Raw genomic sequence first — 20598 nt, 5'->3', positions numbered from 1 at the left:
AGAGTTGTACACCGATGTGTTTGCACAAGCAGGGAATTATTACTGCCTATATCATATAGATCATAGAAAGGGTTTAAACAAACCAATGGAAAGGGAAAAGTGTCTATCAGATTTAATCAGAACAATGGAAAGAAAAATGTGTTTAAACACATAATTTAGGGGTATATCCTTCCCAAGGACAAGTGGGGCATGATATCCATGACAGGATAGAAAGTAGAGAACCATTGAGGTAAAGGGAGAGGAATTTCAGGACGTTACCCATACAACGGTGTTTGGATAATTGATAAAGAGAATTTAGCATTGCGCTTCAAATGTTCTTGTTGATGAACGGAGTACCACCAGACATGCTTCGAGATAGCATTGACATGGTCTTCAAGCAAAGGTCGGACTTTGGATTCGCAAAGGATCCATCAGGAACAACTTATAGAATAAGTCTTAAAATTTCCTCATGGAAGAATGACTAAACTTCCTAAAAAGGATAACATAACAATAGGTCCTCCGCCCAGGTGTGCTAGGCATGACATCACCTTACCGGGTTTTATAAAGACTAAAGTTATAACTCTTGGAAATATGTCCCAACCATCATATCTGACCGAGATTTAGATCTGATTGGTGTCAGGATACCTCAGGCTTAGGATACCTGAGAAGAAAAGGTGCGACACAAATTGACGAGATGACACTGTAAGATTCTCGGGAAATGAACTATGAAGTGATTTCCGTTAACAAGAGTTCATCATTAAACCAACGAGAGGATGAGGAGGTGGCTGATGGAATCAACGACAATTCATCGAGATTAACAAAAGATGGATTTCCACAATTATGTGAACAAGGAGATAACATTAGCTAGATCAAATGACTTAATGATGTATGCTCGAGGAAAACATACACAGTTAAACATTTGTTGAAATGTGCACTCGAAATATGGGCTAGGTAGCACGATCAATGTTCGAATGATGATTCAATAAGCCATAGACGTAGAATGAAACTATAGACCAATAACTTCAAAGCAATAGGGTTGCTAGAAGTTTAGAATTTACACATCACAGACCATTTGTCGGTATTCCGGTTAGAAACAACACGGGGACCAAGAAAAGAATGGTGATGTTAATAAGTATCACTTGTATCAAGAATTCTTAAGGGTGGTGAATTTCCCATGAAAGTCTTGACATAAAAGATAGCAATACTCCAAGGTAAAACATAACATAAGTTGGATAGCGAGGATCTCAAGGTACACCACAAGACATGAACAAGTTTGTGTTGAAGGGAAAGCAAGAATGTTGCCGATGATAACACAAATCATCGAGGGGCAAGGATGGTATTTCTCATCGTGAATTCAATTCATATCCTAGAGGAACTCAGAATGTTGATGATGATCATGACAAATTCTGTTGAGAGGTTTCATGGAGATGTAATCGGTCGGCGATGGCATCAAGTCAAAGGAATGATGAAGCAAAATGATCTTGGGACCATGAGTAGGACACAAACTCGAATTCAAGCTTGTCGTTCAAGGTGGAACGATAAGACGAGGAAATCAACATAAGCTTAGCTCATCATCGAAAGTTGTGCTCCGGAATTAAGGACCCGGTAGCATAGTTAAAATTAGCACGATATGGATGTAGCTGATCAGGCTAGGAGTGACGTGATGGAGTATTAAACTTCTCAACAACAAAGTACTGGGAGTACCGAATCTCAGTGTCGATTCGATTCACAAATCGGTGTTCTCGGTTGACGACAACCCAGAACCCGTGGAGTGACTATGATGGGGAAAGGTACTACTTCAACAAAAATTCATAAGGTGAAGTGCAATGGGTTGATATCCTCGAGATACCAGGGGGTAATACTCGAAGGTAGAACAAAATAGAGGTTGGGAAGGCGTACTGATCTGCAGAAGGCAAGTACTTTACCTGGTCCGAGAAATAGAATCAAAGGAGAACAATCATGGTTGGAATCACGGTTGCAAAGGATCAATTCACAGATACCAGATGATATTTATCAAGGAAATAGTTATTATTACAAGAAGCTTCCATGATAGGATCTACATCGTGTCCATGGGCATGAACACAAAGTTCAAGGTCGACTCCCACTTCTCTAATGCATAACCTTTCATTCACTTCTCATTTTCGAAGAAGTTGTAATGTTGAAATTTTATCTAGCAAAATACCAGAAGAGTATGACTCGTGAAAACTTTCGAGGTCACACATATTAAGGAAGGCCTAGGTTCAACCCATCAGGGCATCATGGAAACATATATCACAAACTTCAGGGGTAAATAACTCAAGCTCGATAGTAGAGCATGGGTGACAAAACGAGAGGATACAATTTACCGAAGGCATTATGTATCAAGGAAAGAACTTGTCAAGGTTTTTGTATACGAAAGACACTGTCGGATGATATTCCAACAAAGGATCCGACGGTCCATAGCGGAGCTGATGTAAGTATCGGCACACAACCAGAGGAAGAAACAATGTGAAGGCATTGGATTATAGAAGCAACTGACTAATTCAAAGCTCACATGTAAAGGAATTATAATTTTCAAATCAAAGGATCAGAAGCAAATGCTCTGATTAAGGATGGATAAGTTGAGTAAGCTTAGGGGTAAAATCGACAACAATTTGATTGGTTGAGATCCAGCTCATGTTTAAAATGACGTCTGAGCCAGAAAGATAATTTAAAAGGATTAACTGACGATTGCGTGCATTCGCACTCATGTTGAATCAATAGGATCAAAATCACGGTGTCTAAGGATACTAACGAATATTGCCAGACATATGGAAAGCATCCATAATGCAAGAAGACAAGTATTGCAGAGCAATAAGCTACTGAGGAATTTTGGAGGATCGAATAGTATTTCGAAGACAATTGTTAAGCACATGAACAACTGGGGATGAGCGGATACTCGATAAGGGCGAGAAGTTATCCGTAGGGGTATTCAGGTGGCAAGGAACTGCAAGGCAGTAGGCACGAAATATTCTCGGAACAATAGAGGGGATTTCAGGGTATCTTGTTATAACAAGATCAACTGGGAATAAAAGTAAGAACGACAAGTGTATGTAATTATCAATAGGGATATTTCGGAGGTAGGGAATTGCAAAAGCAACAGGCTCAAAGTCTCGAGAGAACATCGGAGAGTATATTCAAAATCCTTCGGTGGACCAAGTAATCATCTGGAATAAGGGGCTCTCCGGGTGGAAGTAATTACGAGAACCTAGAGTCGGGGTTAGTAAAATCATTTAAACCGAATAGAAGAGAGATCAGAGTCCCAGAGTATAGATCGAGGAATAAAAGATCCTAATACCACCCAATGGCGATGTGGGCCCGTAAGCCACACATCCATGTTAGTAAAAAAAAATTCAATGACTAGACTCGACTTCGGCCAAGGAGTGTGGAAGGAAGATTCCTACAGGCAGTCGGCTCTAATACCAACTTGTGACACCCCCGATTCAATCGTACACTAATCATGCACGCAAACGTGTACGATCAAGATCAGGGACTCACGGGAAGATATCACAACACAACTCTAAAACATAAATAAGTCATACAAGCATCATAATACAAGCCAGGGGCCTCGAGGGCTCGAATACAAGTGCTCGATCATAGACGAGTCAGCGGAAGCAACAATATCTGAGTACAGACATAATTAAACAAGTTTGCCTTAAGAAGGCTAGCACAAACGGGGATACAGATCGAAAGAGGCGCAGGCCTCCTGCCTGGGATCCTCCTAAACTACTCCTGGTCGTCGTCAGCGGCCTGCACGTAGTAGTAGGCACCTCCGGTGTAGTAGGAGTCGTCGTCGACGGTGGCGTCTGGCTCCTGGGCTCCAGCATCTGGTTGCGACAACCAGGTAGAAAGGAAAGGGGGAAAAGAGGGAGAAAAGCAACCGTGAGTACTCATCCAAAGTACTCGCAAGCAAGGAGCTACACTACATATGCATGGGTATATGTGTAAAGGGCCATATCGGTGGACTGAACTGCAGAATGCCAGAATAAGAGGGGGATAGCTAGTCCTGTCGAAGACTACGCTTCTGGCAGCCTCCATCTTGCAGCATGTAGAAGAGAGTAGATGGTAAGTTCACCAAGTATCATCGCATAGCATAATCCTACCCGGCGATCCTCTCCTTGTCGCCCTGTGTGAGAGTGATCACCGGGTTATATCTGGCACTTGGAAGGGTGTGTTTTATTAAGTATCCGGTTCTAGTTGTCATAAGGTCAAGGTACAACTCCGGGTCGTCCTTTTACCGAGGACACGGCTATTCGAATAGATAAACTTCCCTGCAGGGGTGCACCACATAACCCAACACGCTCGATCCCATTTGGCCGGACACACTTTCCTGGGTCATGCCCGGCCTCGGAAGATCAACACGTCGCAGCCCTACCTAGGCACAACAGAGAGGTCAGCACGCCGGTCTAAATCCTATGGCGCAGGGGTCTGGGCCCATCGCCCATTGCACACCTGCACGTGCGACGGCGGCCGGAAGCAGACCTAGCCCCCTTAATACAAGAGCAGGCTTACAGTCCAATCCGGCGCGTGCCGCTCAGTCGCTGACGTCACGAAGGCTTCGGCTGCTACCACGACGTTGAGTGCCCATAACTGTTCCCATGTAGTTGGTTAGTGCGTATAGGCCAGTGGCCAGACTCAGATCAAATACCAAGATCTCGTTAAGCGTGTTAAGTATCCGCGAATGCCGACCAGGGCCAGGCCCACCTCTCTCCTAGGTGGTCTCAACTTGCCCTGTCGCTCCACCACAAAGTAAAAGTCGGGGGCCGTCGGGAACCCAGGCGCACCTCTACCGGGATGGAGCCACCTGCCCCTTCAGCCCCCATCTCCGAACAATATCATTAGTAATGTAACAGTATAAAGTATATAACATATGCCCGTGATCACCTCCCGAGGTGATCACGGCCCAGTAGTATAGCATGGCAGACGGACAAGAGTGTAGGGCCATTGATGGAACACTAGCATCCTATACTAAGCATTAGGATAGCAGGTAAAGGTATCAACAATTGTAGCAACAATTACAGGCTATGCAGCAGAATAGGATTAACCGAAAGCAGTAACATGCTACACTACTCTAATGCAAGCAGTAGAGAGAAGGATTAGGCGATATCTGGTGATCAAGGGGGGGGGGTTTGCCTGGTTGCTCTGGCAAGAGAAGGGTTGTCAACACCGTAGTCGAACTGGGGGTCGCCGGTAGTCTCGGGGTCTACCGGAAAGAAATAACGGATGGGGAACACAATAAATAATAGAGCAATCAAAGCAACACAAAGCATAAAATGGCAATACGCAGTGCTAGGGTGACCTAACGCGGTACTAGGCGATACTGGCGAAGGGGGGAAAACATCCGGGAAAGTATTTCCGGTGTTTCGCGTTTTCGGACAGATGATCCGGAGGGGGAAAGTTGCGAGTTTGCTATACTAAGGATGTGTGGCGGACGAATGGGCTGTGTATTCAGATTCGTCTCATCGTTCTGAGCAACTTTCATGTACAAAGTTTTTCGATCCGAGCTACGGTTTATTTTATATTAATTTTAAAATATTTAAATCAATTTTAGGATTTATTTAACTATTTTAAATCAACATTATCCAAAACAGTGCATGCTAATGTCATCATGACGTCAGCATGACGTTAGCAGTCAATAGAGGTGTTGACTGGTCAAACTGACATGTGGGTCCCAGCTGTCATAGACTGTTAGTACTAACTAACAGATTAGATATTTTAAGTAGTTAAATTAGATTAACTAAGTTTAATTAGTTTAACTAATTAGAATTAATTAAGTTAATTAATTAATTAATTAATATTTTTATTTACTTATCATTATTATTTAATTCTTTTTTAATCGTTCTGGGCACGGGGCCCCCTTGTCATTGGCCCTAGCGGGCGTCGGGCGGTAGCGGGCGTCGGGCGCAACCCGAACTGGCGCAGCGGGCGTCGGGCGCAACCCGAACTGGCACTGCGGGCGCCCGTCCGCTGTCTCAGGCACGGCCAACGGGGGGGGGGGGCACGGCGAGCCGGGGCGCGCGCTCGCCGGCGGGCCGCGACGACGCAGACCGGTGCGCGACTGCGTCGGCAGGGCGCGTGGCGGAGTGGGACCAGGGGCAACAGAGGCGAGGCGGCGCGGCTACGGGTGCACGAGCATGGGCGCCCGAGCGGGGTCGTGCGCGGCCCAGGTGGTCGACGGCGAGCGGCGCCGGCGGTGAGTGGCGCCGGTGGTGTAGAGCCAGCAACAGGGCCGGCCACAGCGCGGGTGCGCGGGCGGCAGCGGGAGCAGCGGGGTGCGGGACGGCGCGGGCGCGCGGTGTCCGTGTGGAGCGGAGGGAGTGCGAGGACCCAGAGGAGAGAGAGGAGGCCGGGGGCCTCACCTCGGGATTGTAGGGAAACGGCAGCGGGGGTTGAGGAGGAAGATGGGGATGACCGGCGACGGCGGAGAGGACGACAGGGAGGCGGTCGGGGAGGTCCGGCGAGGTGTGGGGCTCCGGGCGGCGGCGTCATGGGCGACGGCGACGGCGAGGTGGTCCTCCTGGTGGCGTGATGCGGCGTCAAGCCCGCTCCCGATTGGATCGGGGGGAGATGGAGAGTGGGGGCGCGAGTGGGGGAAAGTGGGAGCGAGTCATGATGGGCGTTAGGGTTTCAGGGGGTTAATGGGTGCGTGGGGGTTGGGCCAGGCTGGGACGATGGGCTGGCTGGCTAGGCCGTTTGGCCCAGTTGGCCAGGGGGTCTCCCTCATTTGTTTTTTTCTGTTTTGTTTTTCTTTCTCTTTTTATTTATTTTTCTTTTCTGTTTTTGCTCATTTTAAATATATAGGCCTTATATAAAAACATGGTTTCTACATGACAAATAGTTAGGGAATATTTTCAACACATCGAACATTTTAGTTTTGACTTTTGAAAACTTTAATTGTTTTAACTTTAATTCAAATTTTGAATTTGAATCCGTTTCGAACTAACGCGAGATTATCAGTAGTAGCCGAGGTGACGAGGCATCATTAACGCGGGATTAGTGTAGCCTAATTATCCGAGCGTCACAGTAGGGCGCGCCCCCTACCTTGTGGGCCCCTCGATGACCCCCTGACCTAGCTCTGCCTCCGATATATTCACATATATTCCTAAACCACCATAGGAATCCATGAAAACACTTTTCCACCGCCGCAACCTTCTGTTCCCGTGAGATCCCATCTAGGGGCCTTTTCCGGCATCCTGCCGGAGGGGGATTCGATCACGGAGGGCTTCTACGTCATCTCTATTGCCCTTCCGATGAAGCGTGAGTAGTTTACCTCAGACCTACAGGTCCATAGCTAGTAGCTAGATGGCTTCTTCTTTCTTTGATTCTCAATACCATTTTCTCCTTGATGTTCTTGGAGATCTATCCGATGTAATATTCTTTTGCGGTGTGTTTGTTGAGATCTGTGAATTGTGGATTTATGATCAGCTTATCTATGAATATTATTTGAATCTTCTTTGAATTATTTTTTGCATGATTTGATATCTTTGTAATTCTCTTCGAACTATCGGTTTAGTTTGGCCAATTAGATTGGTTTTTCTTGCAATGGGAGAAGTGCTTAGCTTTGGGTTCAATCTTGCGGTGTCCTCACCCAGCGACAGTAGGGGTAGCGAGGCATGTATTGTATTGTTGTCATCAAGGATAAAAAGATGGGGTTTACATCACATTGCTTGAGTTTATTCCTCTACATCATATCATCTTACTTAAAGCATTACTCTGTTCTTCATGAACTTAATACTTTAGATGCAGGCAGGAGTCGGTCGATGTGTGGAGTAATAGTAGTAGATGCATGCAGGAGTCGGTCTACTTGACATAGACGTGATGCCTATATTTCATAATCATTGCCTTAGATATCGTCATAACTTTGCACTTTGCTATCAATTGCTCGATAGTAATTTGTTCACCCACCGTATTATTTGCTATCTTGAGAGAAGCCTCTAGTGAAACCTATGGCCCCCGGGTCTATTTTCCATATTAGTTTCCGATCTACTACTTTGCAATCTTTTACTTTCCGATCTATAACCAAAACCCCCCAAAATATTTACTTTATCTCTTGTTTAGTTTTATCTATCTCTATCAGATCTCATCTCTTGTTTAGTTTTATCTATCTCTATCAGATCTCACTTTTGCAAGTGACCATGAAGGGATTGACAACCCCTTTATCGCATTGGGTGCAAGTGTTTGATTGTTTGTGCAGGTATTCACTGGTACGCGTCGGTCCTATACAAACGGTTTTTAACCCCTTTCCGCGATGGCATTTGGTACCGTCGCCAAGTGAGTGTGGGCGATGGGGGGGGGGGTCCTTCCCACACAACCCAAAAACCGCCGAGGATATGCCGTCCTGGCACACACGCTCGGCAAAATGAGGTCGTGTGCGACCGGCGAGCGCTCAAATACGGAAACACGTACAGTAGAGCTAAAAAATTCAATTATACGGCAAAATTGTTTCCGGTCGCAAGTACATCCCACAAAGTAGAAGAAACTACCCCATTACACAACTACACCATCACCAAGTTTCACATGCAACATGTAGAACCTTGATACGTCTCCAACGTATCTATAATTTATGTAGTATTCATGCTATTATATTATCCATCTTAGATGTTTTATATGCTATTTTATATGATTTTTGGGACTAACCTATTAACCTAGAGCCCAGTGCCAGTTTCTGTTTTTTCCTTCTTTTTGAGTTTTATAGAAAAGCAATACCAAACGGAGTCCAATTGACGTGCCAATTTTTGACGTTTTTTATGGACCAGAAGAAGCCCACGGAGCATCGGAGATGGACCAGAAGAGTCCCGAGCCGTCCACGAGGGTGGAGGGCGCGCCCCCCTATCTCGTGGACGACTCGAAGACCCCCCGTTTCATGAAACCGCCGCCAAAAATTCCTATAAATAGAGAAACCCCCAGAAAGAAACCTAGATCGGAAGTTCCGCCGCCACAAGCCTCTGTAGCCACGAGAAATCAATTTAGGCCCTCTCCGGCACCCTGCCGGAGGGGGCCATCATCACCGGAGGCCATGGGGAAGGATCTTGGAGGGGCCATCATCGCCATGAAGGCCAAGGACCAGAGGGGGAACCTCTCCCCATCCGGGGGGAGGCCATGGTGGAGGAAGCACAAGGGGGAGAACCTCTCCTTCTCTCTCTCGGTGGCGCCGGAGTGCCATCGGGAGGGGAATCATCGCCGCGGTGATCGTCTTCATCAACATCACCATCATCATCACCATCCTCATCTCTTTTACGCGGTCCACTCTCCCGCACCCCGCTGTAATCCCTACTTGAACATGGTGCTTTATGCCACATATTATGATCCAATGATGTGTTGCCATCCTATGATGTTTTGAGTAGATATCCTTTGTCTTTGGGTTGATTGATGATCTAGATTCGTATGAGTTGTATGTTTTATTTTGGTGCTGTCCTATGGTGCCCTCTGTGTCGCGCAAGCGTGAGGGATTCCCGCTGTAGGGTGTTGCAATACGTTCATGATTTGCTTATAGTGGGTTGCTTGAGTGACAAAAGCATAAACCCGACTAAGGGGGTTGTTGCGTATGGGATAAAGGAGACTTGATATGTTAATGCTATGGCTGGCTTTTACCTTAATGATCTTTAGTAGTTGCGGATGCTTGCTAGAGTTCCAATCATAAGTGCATATGATCCAAGAAGAGAAAGTATGTTAGCTTATGCCTCTCCCTCATATGAAATTGCAATGATGACCACCGGTCTTGTTAACAATTGCCTATGACAATTCCGCACACCGATCCATCATTATTCCACTCTCGCTATTTATAATACTTAAGTAATATATTCTAACTTTATGATAACAACACCTACTTTTATATTTTAGCTCTCCGATACCATGCAAAGTTATCCTTTTCATACCCACAACGTAGTTTTATTTCTCGTTTCTAGTTGCAAGCAAACGTTCAGTGTACGTAGAATCGTATCAGTGGTAGACATGACTTGAGAGAATATTGATCTTACCTTTAGCTCCTTGTGGGTTCGACACTCCATATATACTTATCACTTCCACCTTTGGGAATTGCTACGATGATTCCCTGCACTTGGGGATTATCAAGCTCTTTTCTGGCGCCGTTGCCGGGGAGCAATAGCGTGGGGTTGATATTCTCGTGCGTGCTTGTTTGCTTACTTCACTAAGTAGATTTATTTCCTTTTTGTTTGTTTTTAGTTGTGGGTGAAACATACAAAAAAAATTAAAAGAATGGAAATACAAAAAAAATTACTTGCCTCTTATCCCTAAAAAGTTTTTCAATAAGAGAAGTGATTGGAAAGTTTGCATTGAAGAAGTGAGGGTCGACCTTGAGCACTTGTGTTCATGCTCATGGAAGCAATGTAGAATTTTTCATGGAAGTTTCTCTGTAAATAATTATCCCCTTGTATATATCCATTGTATTTTAAAAATAATGTGCCAAGCTTTGGTTTTAGGATGATTAGATTGCTTGTTTACTTTGTGCAGTACAAAAACAGAAACTTTGGCTGTAGCGTGTGAATTTACATTTTTTACTGGAAAGTCAAATGGGTCTGAAACTTTTTGCACATTACTTCTGTGCAATTTTTTTAAATTGTCATATTTGTTTTAGAATTTTTGGAGTTACATAAGTATACTAAATTGCCAGATTACTACAGACTGTCCTGTTTTTGACAGATTCTGTTTTCTATGTGTTGATCGCTTATTTTGATGAATATATGGGTAGTATCGGGGGGTATGTACCATGGTGAAGTTGGAATACAGTAGATAAAGTGATAATATGAAATTTGAATGAGTTTGCAACAGTACCTAAAGGTAGTGATTTGTTTTAGTATACTAACGGATCTCACATAGTTTTTGTGGATGAAGTGTTCGAAGAACGAGGAGTTACCGATGTGAGAAGAATAAAGAGAGACAAGAGTTCAAGCTTGGTGATGCCCAAGGCACCCCAAGTAAATATTCCAAGGATACTCAAGCATCTAATCTTGGGGATGCCCCGGTTGGCATCCCATCTTTCTTCTTCAACAATTATTGGTATACCTCGGCTTTTGTTTTGTTCACATGATTTGTGTCCTTTGTGTTTTTCTTTTTCTTTAAGAACCATGCTAGTATGAGATATCCCTTCATCTATTTATAGAATGCTTCATGTGCTTCACTTATATCTTTTGAGTATGGTTTTATAGAATGCTTCATGTGCTTCACTTATATATTTTGAGCTTGGATATTGGTTAGTCTATATTAATTGTAGAATGCTCCATGAACTTCACTTATATCTTTTCGAATATGAATAATACTATCATCTAAAGTGGGTTTGGAAGAGTGTAAACTTTAGGAATTAGTGATCCCACTATTTTGGAGGGTGTTGAATCTTAGTGTGATATTTATGAAAGTGGATTTGGAAGAGTGTCGACTTTAGTTAGTAATGATTCCACTATTTCGGAAGAGGTTCCAATTGATTATGAGAAAAAAGTTGCTATCTATGATGATTATTGTGATTACATTTATGCTATAAATAATAATGTTAACCATGAAACTTGTCATCATGATTTTAATTTTCAATTGGATTATGCCTCACATGACAGTTATTTTGTTGAGTTTGCTCCCACTATTCCGAACGAGAAGAATTTTGCTTATGTGGAGAGTAGTAAAATTTCTATGCTTGTAGATCATGAAAAGAATGCTTTATGTGATGGTTATATTGTTGAATTCATTCATGATGCTACTGAAAATTATTATGAGGGAGGAATATATGCTTGTAGGAGTTGCGCTAATATGAAGTTTCCTCTCTATGTGCTTAAAGTTTTGAAGTTATACTTGTTTTGCCTTCCTATGCTAGTTGATCCTTGTTCCTATAAATTGTATGCTCACAAAATCCCTAGGCATAGAAAGTGGGTTAGGTTTAAATGTGCTAGTAATATTATTCATGATGCTCTCTTTATGTTTCAATTCTTATCTTTTATGTGAGCATCATTGAAATCATCATGCCTAGCTAAAATGCATTAAAGAAAAGCGCTTGTTGGGAGACAACCCAATATTTACCCTTACTGTTTTTGTGTGTTTAAATGATTAAGCTACTGTAGTAATCATGTTTTATAGATTTTGTTTCAATAAAGTGCCAAGTAAGACCTTTGGGAAGACTTGGGTGAAAGTTAATGTGATCTTGCTGTAAAAAACAGAAACTTTGCGCTCACGAGATTAGCTGTATTTTTTTACAGAAGAGTGATTTTGAGTCTATTCTTTTTGAAGAATATTAATATACAAATTCCTCACGTCCACCAATTTATTTCATAATTTTTGGAGTAGTAGAAGTATGGTTGATGTTCAGATCATTATAGACTGTACTGTTTCTGACAGATTCTGTTTTCATTGCATAGTTTGCTTGTTTTCTAGTTTCTATGGCTTATATTTCTCAATATAAATTGTAGAAATGATATGGTACAGTAGGCATCGTGTGAGAACAATTATGAACCTTGTCTTTGACAGTACCAAAGTGAATGGTTTACTCTTTATCATACTAACCCATCTCACGAAGTTCCGTTAGGTTTTCTGTGATTGAAGTTTTCAAGCTTTGGGTGAGATATCGATATGAGGAGAATAAGGAGTGGAAAGACCCTAAGCTTGGGGATTCCCAAGGCACCCCAAGGTAATATTCAAGGAAGACTCAAGCGCCTAAGCTTGGGGATGCCCCGGAAGGCATCCCCTCTTTCATCTTCAAAACTATCGGTATACCTTACTCGGAGCTATATTTTTAGTCGTCACATGATATGTGTTTTGCTTGAAGCGTATTTTCAATTTTACTTGCTGTTTGAATAAAATCTTTGGATCTGAAAGTTTTAATGAAAAATAATCCTCCCATGGCTAGTTAATTATTTGACTACTCATTGTTCTTCACTTATATCTTTTTGGAGTAGTTGGTCATTTACTCACGTGCTTCACGTATATCCTATGAGTAAATGGTTGAATGAATTGAATATCATAAATCTGAATTTATACACGTTTCATATGCTTATAACATGGGGAGTAATGACTTCACACATAATAAGTATAGGTAGTAAACTTATTGAAAGTTAGCAAACACAGAATTGGTCACTTGAACAATTCATGAAAGAATATTGAAGGAAGAGAGATTTCACATATAAATATACATCTTGGACATCTTTTGTAATTGTGAGCACTCATTAAAATATGACATGCTAAAAATTTGATGTTGGACAAGGAAGACAACTTAATGGGTTATGTTTTCCTATATCCGAAACGTTATATTGTCTTGGATCATCCAACATGTTGAGCTTGCCTTTCCCTCTCATGCTAGCAAAATTCTTTGCACCAAGTAGAGATACTACTTGTGCTTCCAAACATTCCTTAACCCAGTTTTGCCATGAGAGTCCACCATACCTACCTATGGATTGAGTAAGATCCTTCAAGTAAGTTGTCATCGGTGCATGCAATAAAAATTGCTCTCTAAATATGTATGATTTATTAGTCCGAAGAAAATAAGCTTTATACGAACTTGTGATAGGGAAGAAATAAAAGCGACCGACTGCATAATAAAGGTCTTTATCACAAGCGGCAATATAAAGTGATGTTCTTTTGCATTAAGATTTTGTGCACCCAACCATAAAATCGCATGACAACCTCTGCTTCCCTCTGCGAAGGGCCTATGTTTTACTTTTATCTTCTACCCTTATACAAGAGTCATGGTGATCATCACCTTTCCTTTTTACACTTTTTCCTTTGGCAAGCACTTTGTGTTGGAGCGATTCGGATATATATATATATATATATATATATATATATATATATATATATATATATATATATATATATATATATCCACTTGGATGTAGGTTTTCATAAATTATTATTGTTGACATCACCCTTGAGGTAAAAGGTTGGGAGGCGAAACTATAAGCCCCTATCTTTCTTTGTGTCCGATTAAAACTTTGAACCCATAAATATCACGTGAGTGTTAGCAATTGTGAAAGATTAAATGATAGTTTAGTATGTGGAGTTTGCTGAACCAAAAGCTCTTACATAGACCCTTCCTGAAAATAATATGAATTGCAATTGTTTGATGACTAAGATCATGGTTTGTTAGTTTTCAAGAAAGTTTATGATCTATACTTTAACACGTGAATAGCTTGTTGCTTGATCACGAGAAGTTTTATGAGTTGAGCTACTGTTATGATATATAATGATGCTAGAAAAAGTGATTGAAAGTATCATTGATCAAACTTAAGCACTTGCTAGCATTCACACTTCATAAATTATTTCTTTTATCATTTACCAACTCGAGGACGAGCAGGAATTAAGCTTGGGGATGCTTGATATGTCTCCAACGTATCTATAATTTATGAAGTATTCATGCTATTATATTATCCATCTTAGATGTTTTATATGCTATTTTATATGATTTTTGGGACTAACCTATTAACCTAGAGCCCAGTGCCAGTTTCTGTTTTTTTCCTTGTTTTTGAGTTTTACAGAAAAGGAATACCAAACGGAGTCCAATTGACGTTCCAATTTTTGATGATTTTTTATGGAATAGAAGAAGCCCATGGAGCATTGGAGATGGACCAGAAGAGTCCTGAGTCGCCCACGAGGGTGGAGGGCGCGCCCCCTATCTCGTGGACGACTCGGAGACCCCCCTGACGTGAAACCGTCGCCAAAAATTCCTATAAATAGAGAAACCCCCAGAAAGAAACCTAGATCGGAAGTTCCGCCGCCGCAAGCCTTTGTAGCCACGAGAAATCAATCTGGGCCCTCTCCGGCACCCTGTTGGAGGAGGCCCTCATCACCGGAGGCCATGGGGAAGGATCTCGGAGGGGCCATCATCGCCATGAAGGCCAAGGACCAGAGGGGGAACCTCTCCCCATCCAGGGGGAGGCCATGGAGGAGGAAGCACAAGGGGAAGAACCTCTCCTTCTCTCTCTCGGTGGCGCCGGAGTGCCATCGGGAGGGGAATCATCGCCGCGGTGATCGTCTTCATCAACATCACCATCATCATCACCATCCTTGTCTCTTTTACGCGGTCCACTCTCCTGCACCCCGCTGTAATCCCTACTTGAACATGGTGCTTTATGCCACATATTATGATCCAATGATGTGTTGCCATCCTATGATGTTTTGAGTAGATATCCTTTGTCTTTGGGTTGATTGATGATCTAGATTGGTATGAGTTGTATGTTTTATTTTGGTGCTGTCCTATGGTGCCCTACGTGTCGGGCAAGCGTGAGGGATTCCCGCTGTAGGGTGTTGCAATACGTTCATGATTCACTTATAGTGGGTTGCTTGAGTGACATAAGCATAAACCCGAGTAAGGGGGTTGTTGCGTATGGGATAAAGGGGACTTGATATGTTAATGCTATGGCTGGCTTTTACCTTAATGATCTTTAGTAGTTGCGGATGCTTGGTAGAGTTCCAATCATAAGTGCATATGATCCAAGAAGAGAAAGTATGTTAGCTTATGCATCTCCCTCATATGAAATTGCAATGATGACCATCGGTCTTGTTCACAATTGCCTATGACAATTCCACACACCGATCCATCATTATTCCACTCTCGCTATTTATAATACTTAAGTAATATATTCTAACTTTATGATAACAACACCTACTTTTATATTTTAGCTCTCCGATACCATGCAAAGTTATCCTTTTCATACCCACAACGTAGTTTTATTTCTCGTTTCTAGTTGCAAGCAAACGTTCAGTGTACGTAGAATCGTATCAGTGGTAGACATGACTTGAGAGAATATTGATCTTACCTTTAGCTCCTTGTGGGTTCGACACTCCATATATACTTATCACTTCCACCTTTGGGAATTGCTACGATGATTCCCTGCACTTGGGGATTATCAAACCTTTCGAAATTAGCATCATAGACGGTATATAGACAGATGCATCTCATTTGGAAAACTGCTGAAGCGGAAGGCAAAATTGAGCCTTCATTCATGTTGAAGGTCTTTGCAACTTTAGGCCAGTGCGTGTGGATGATTGATCGTCCATCATTCTTCCTCTTCACGAACACTTCAATATTGAACCATGGGTGTTGTATGAAAACCTTCCTCGCCTCCTGACCATAGAGGTGGGTTGAGAGGTAATCATCAGTGAACTACTTTGGAAAGGCCTGAAAACAAGGATGTGCATAAATATCTTCTCTATATTGGAAATGGGGCAAATGAATAAAGAAAAGGAAAGGTATAATTGTTAGTACCATCTTGTAGTGAACTGGTATCTTCTTCATTGTGCATATAAAGATCTTGTTGTTTTTTGTCGCTAATTTCTTTATCCTAACAATCTTTCCGAGTTTCTTGATTTGATTGATATTCATGGACAACTCATTTCCCCATATGCAAAAAGGGTCGAACAGTGGGTCAAAACCTCTGACAGCAGGACCTACATGTGCAAGACCAAATTGTTAAAAACCAAAATATTAGAATGGTTCCTGCAATTGCACAATAATGTGCTATTAGACAATGGACCATGCATGTGCTAACCTCGATTGTAAACCTTAGTGCTTCCCATTGTTTCCCTGCAACACATATAAGGTAGTTAGTCATCAGGTTATGTAAGGGTTCGCATGCTATCAGTAAAATATGTTGACGAAAAATAAGCACTTTGCAGATTCATCAGATTAATTCATGCCACATGGAAAACCCATTTATCCAAACCAAGCATGATTAAGAACTAGGAAATATAGCACTTGTATATGTTTCTCATGTATTAAGTGCAGCCAAATTCGATTTATTCCTCGCATGCACAACAATACAAAATTCTACCCATGACAATTGGACATCGCATTGCAGAATTGAACCAAGCAATTAAACACCACAACGAATGAACCAACATTAACTGAGCACCACATTGCACAATATAACATACTCCTAATAGAAGATCAGACAGTTAACCAAACAGTTAACTACAGCGAATTGTAGCAATTGTATTTTTTTCTCATGTATTTACTACAACCAAATTCAATTTATTCCTCACATGGTATACAATAACAGAATGCACCCACAACTATTGAACATCGCATTGCAGAATTGAACCAAACAGTTAACTAAACACCACAACACAAATGAACCAAACGTTAACTAAGCAGCACATTGCACAATGTATAACCAAATCAAGCATGCTTGACAACTTGGAAATATAGCAATTGTATTCGTTTCTCATGTATTTTGTAAAGATAAATTCGATTTATTTCTCACATGGAAGACAATACAAAATTGCGAACATCACATTTGCAGAATTGAACCAAACAGTTAACTGAAGACGACAACTAATTAACAAAACAGTTAATAAGTGAGCACCACACTGCACGACCTATAGAACATATACATGATACGTCTCCGTCGTATCTATAATTTTTTATTCTTCCATGCCAATATTATACAACTTCCTTATACTTTTGGCAACTTTTTATACTATTTTTGGGACTAACATATTGATCCAGTGCCCAGTGCTAGTTCCTATTTGTTGCATGTTTTTTGTTTCGCAGAAAATCCATATCAAACGGAGTCCAAACGGAATAAAAACCGACGGAGATTTTTTTTGGAATATATGTGATTTTTGGGAAAAAAATCAACACGATACGATGCCCGAGGGGGCCACAAGGCAGGGGGGCGCGCCCCAGGGGGTCAGGCGTGCTCTGGACCCTCGTGGCCACCCCGTAAGGCGGTTGGAGCCCTTCTTTCTCCGCAAGAAAGCTAATTTCCGGATAGATCCCGTGTCCAAAATTCAGCCCAATCGGAGTTACGGATCTCCGGTTATAAAAGAAACGGTGAAAGGCCAGATCTGGGAACGCAGAAACAGAGAGTGACAGAGAGACATATCCAATCTCGGGGGGGGGGGTCTCGCCCCTCCCATGCCATGGAGGCCAAGGACCAGAGGGGAAACCCTTCTCCCATCTAGGGAGGAGGTCAAGGAAGAAGAAGAAGGGGGTCCCTCTTCCCCTCTCTTCCGGTGGCGCCGGAACGCTGCCGTGGCCACCATCATCATCAACGCGATCTTCACCAACACCTCCGCCATCTTCACCAACATCTCCATCACCTTCCCCCCTCTATCTACAGCGGTCCACTCTCCCGCAACCCGCTGTACCCTCTACTTGAACATGGTGCTTTATGCTTCATATTATTATCCAATGATGTGTTGCCATCCTATGATGTCTGAGTAGATTTTCGTTGTCCTATCGGTGGTTCATGAATTGCTATGATTGATTTAATTTGCTTGTGGTTATGTTGCTGTCCTTTGGTGCCCATCATATGAGCGCGCGCGTGGATCACACCATATGTTAGTGGTATGCTGATAGGACTATGTACTGGAGGGCAAAAGTGACAGAAGCTTCAACCTAGCATAGAAATTAATGCATACGGGATTGAAGAGGGACCAATATAATTTAATGCTATGGTTGGGTTTTACCTTAATGAACGTTAGTAGTTGCGGATGCTTGCTAATAGTTCCAATCATAAGTGGATAGAACCTATCCAACAACACCTACAAAGTACTTCTAGTTTCATACTTGTTCTAGGTAAAGCAAACATTAAGCGTGCGTAGAGTTGTATCGGTGGTCGATAGAACTGAGGGAATATTTGTTCTACCTTTAGCTCCTCATTGGGTTCGACACTCTTACTTATCGAAAGAGGCTACAAATGATCCCCTATACTTGTGGGTTATCAAGAACTTTTTCTGGCGCCGTTGCCGGGGAGTCATAGCGTGGGGTGAATATTCTCGTGTGTGCCTGTTTGCTTTATCACTAAGTAATTTTTATTTGCTGTTCTTAGTTGTTCTCTATCTTTAGTTATGGATATTGAACACGAAATACCAAAAAAATTAGGTTTACTTGCTACTCATGCAGATGGGGAACCTCCTAAAACCCTCGATGCTCGTTATGTGAAAGATATTATGTACTACTTTAATAATCCTGAGAAAACCCCATTCACCTATGTTATGGGAAACACGTTGGATCAACGCGAATACTTTAGGGATTATCGCTTGACTCAAAAAGGGAAACTATTATGGGATCAAATTCATATGTTGCATTGGTATGATAGGCAACTATGCTTGAGATATGATTATACTTGTTGCTCTAGGATGAAGGCTCCACACCTTCCCTTTTCATGCAAATTTAATGATAATGAAACCTTGGCTTCTTATGCTAGAGGTATATATGATTACTATGATGTGGAACAAATAGAAGAATTTGTTGCTTTTATGGGTGCTTATGAAATTGAATCTATGTTCAAAGAGTTTGAAAATCTTTATGATGCTGTTTATAGACCTGAAAATTTAGCTATCCTTAAATATTGCTATGCCAATTATGAATTCAATTCCGATATTGATGCATTTATTGAGAAAGTCTACGCTGTCCAAGAAGAGACTAATATTTTGCAGGGATCTATGGAAGAAGAAATTGATGAAACTGTGAGCTCATTGGATGAAAAAGATGAGGAGGAGAGCGAAGAACAAAAGGAGGACGAGCGGATTAGCTACCCATGCCCACCTTCTAATGAGAGTAACTCTTCAACTCATACATTGTTTAATTTCCCTTCGTGCTTACCGAAGGATGATTGCTATGATGATTGTTATGATCCCGTTGATTCTTTTGAAATATCCCTTTTTGATGATGCTTGCTATGCTTGTGGCCAAGATGCCAATATGAATTATGCTTATGGAGATGAACTTGCTATAGTTCCTTATGTTATGAATGAAATTGTTGCTATTGCACCCACGCATGATAGTCCTATTATCTTCTTGAATTCTCCCGACTATACTATATCGGAGAAGTTTGCACTTATTAAGGATTATATTGATGGGTTGCCTTTTACCGTTGCACATGATGATTTTGATGAATATAATATGCATGTGCTTGCTGCTCCTACTTGCAATTATTATGAGAGGGGAACTACATCTCCGCCCCTTTATGTTTCCAACACAAAAAAATTGCAAGAAACTGTTTATACTATGCATTGGCCTTTACTATGTGTGCATGAATTGTTCTTTTATGACATGCCGATGCAAAGGAAGAGAGTTAGACTTCGTCATTGCTTGATATATGTTGCCTTGTGCTCACTACTAAATGCTAAATCATTGTTAATTAAAATTGGCTTTGATATACCTTGGGATCCGGGTGGATTCACTACTTGAGCACTATATGCCTAGCTTAATGGCTTTAAAGAAGGCGCTGCCAGGGAGACAACCCGGAAGTTTTAGAGAGTCATTTATTTCTGTTGAGTGCTTTTATATAGTTTAGAAACAAAAAAATAAAGAGGGGAACCCAAAACTTTTCAAAAAGAAAAGTGAAAGTGAGATAGACGAGCATTGTGAAAGTGGGGGACGTCCTTGAACTTTGTTCATGCCCATGGAAACTTTGTGAATCTTAATTACAGAAACTTTTCAACAAAAATAATTATCCCCTTGTACAATTCCATTGTATTATAAAAATAATGTGCCAAGGTTTGCCTTTAGGATGTTTACCATGCTTGTTGGTTTGTACGGTGCAGGACATAAACTTTGGCTGTAGTGCGCGATTTTACATTTTTTACTGGGACGTCAAACGCTTATGATTCTTTCGGCACTGTATTTCTATACAAATTTTTTATTTTTCCTAATTTTGGC

The sequence above is a fragment of the Triticum aestivum genome, chromosome 3D (assembly GCF_018294505.1).
Source record: "Triticum aestivum cultivar Chinese Spring chromosome 3D, IWGSC CS RefSeq v2.1, whole genome shotgun sequence".
In the NCBI taxonomy this organism is placed as follows: Eukaryota; Viridiplantae; Streptophyta; class Magnoliopsida; order Poales; family Poaceae; genus Triticum; species Triticum aestivum.
Note: the sequence above shows the minus strand (reverse complement) of the source record.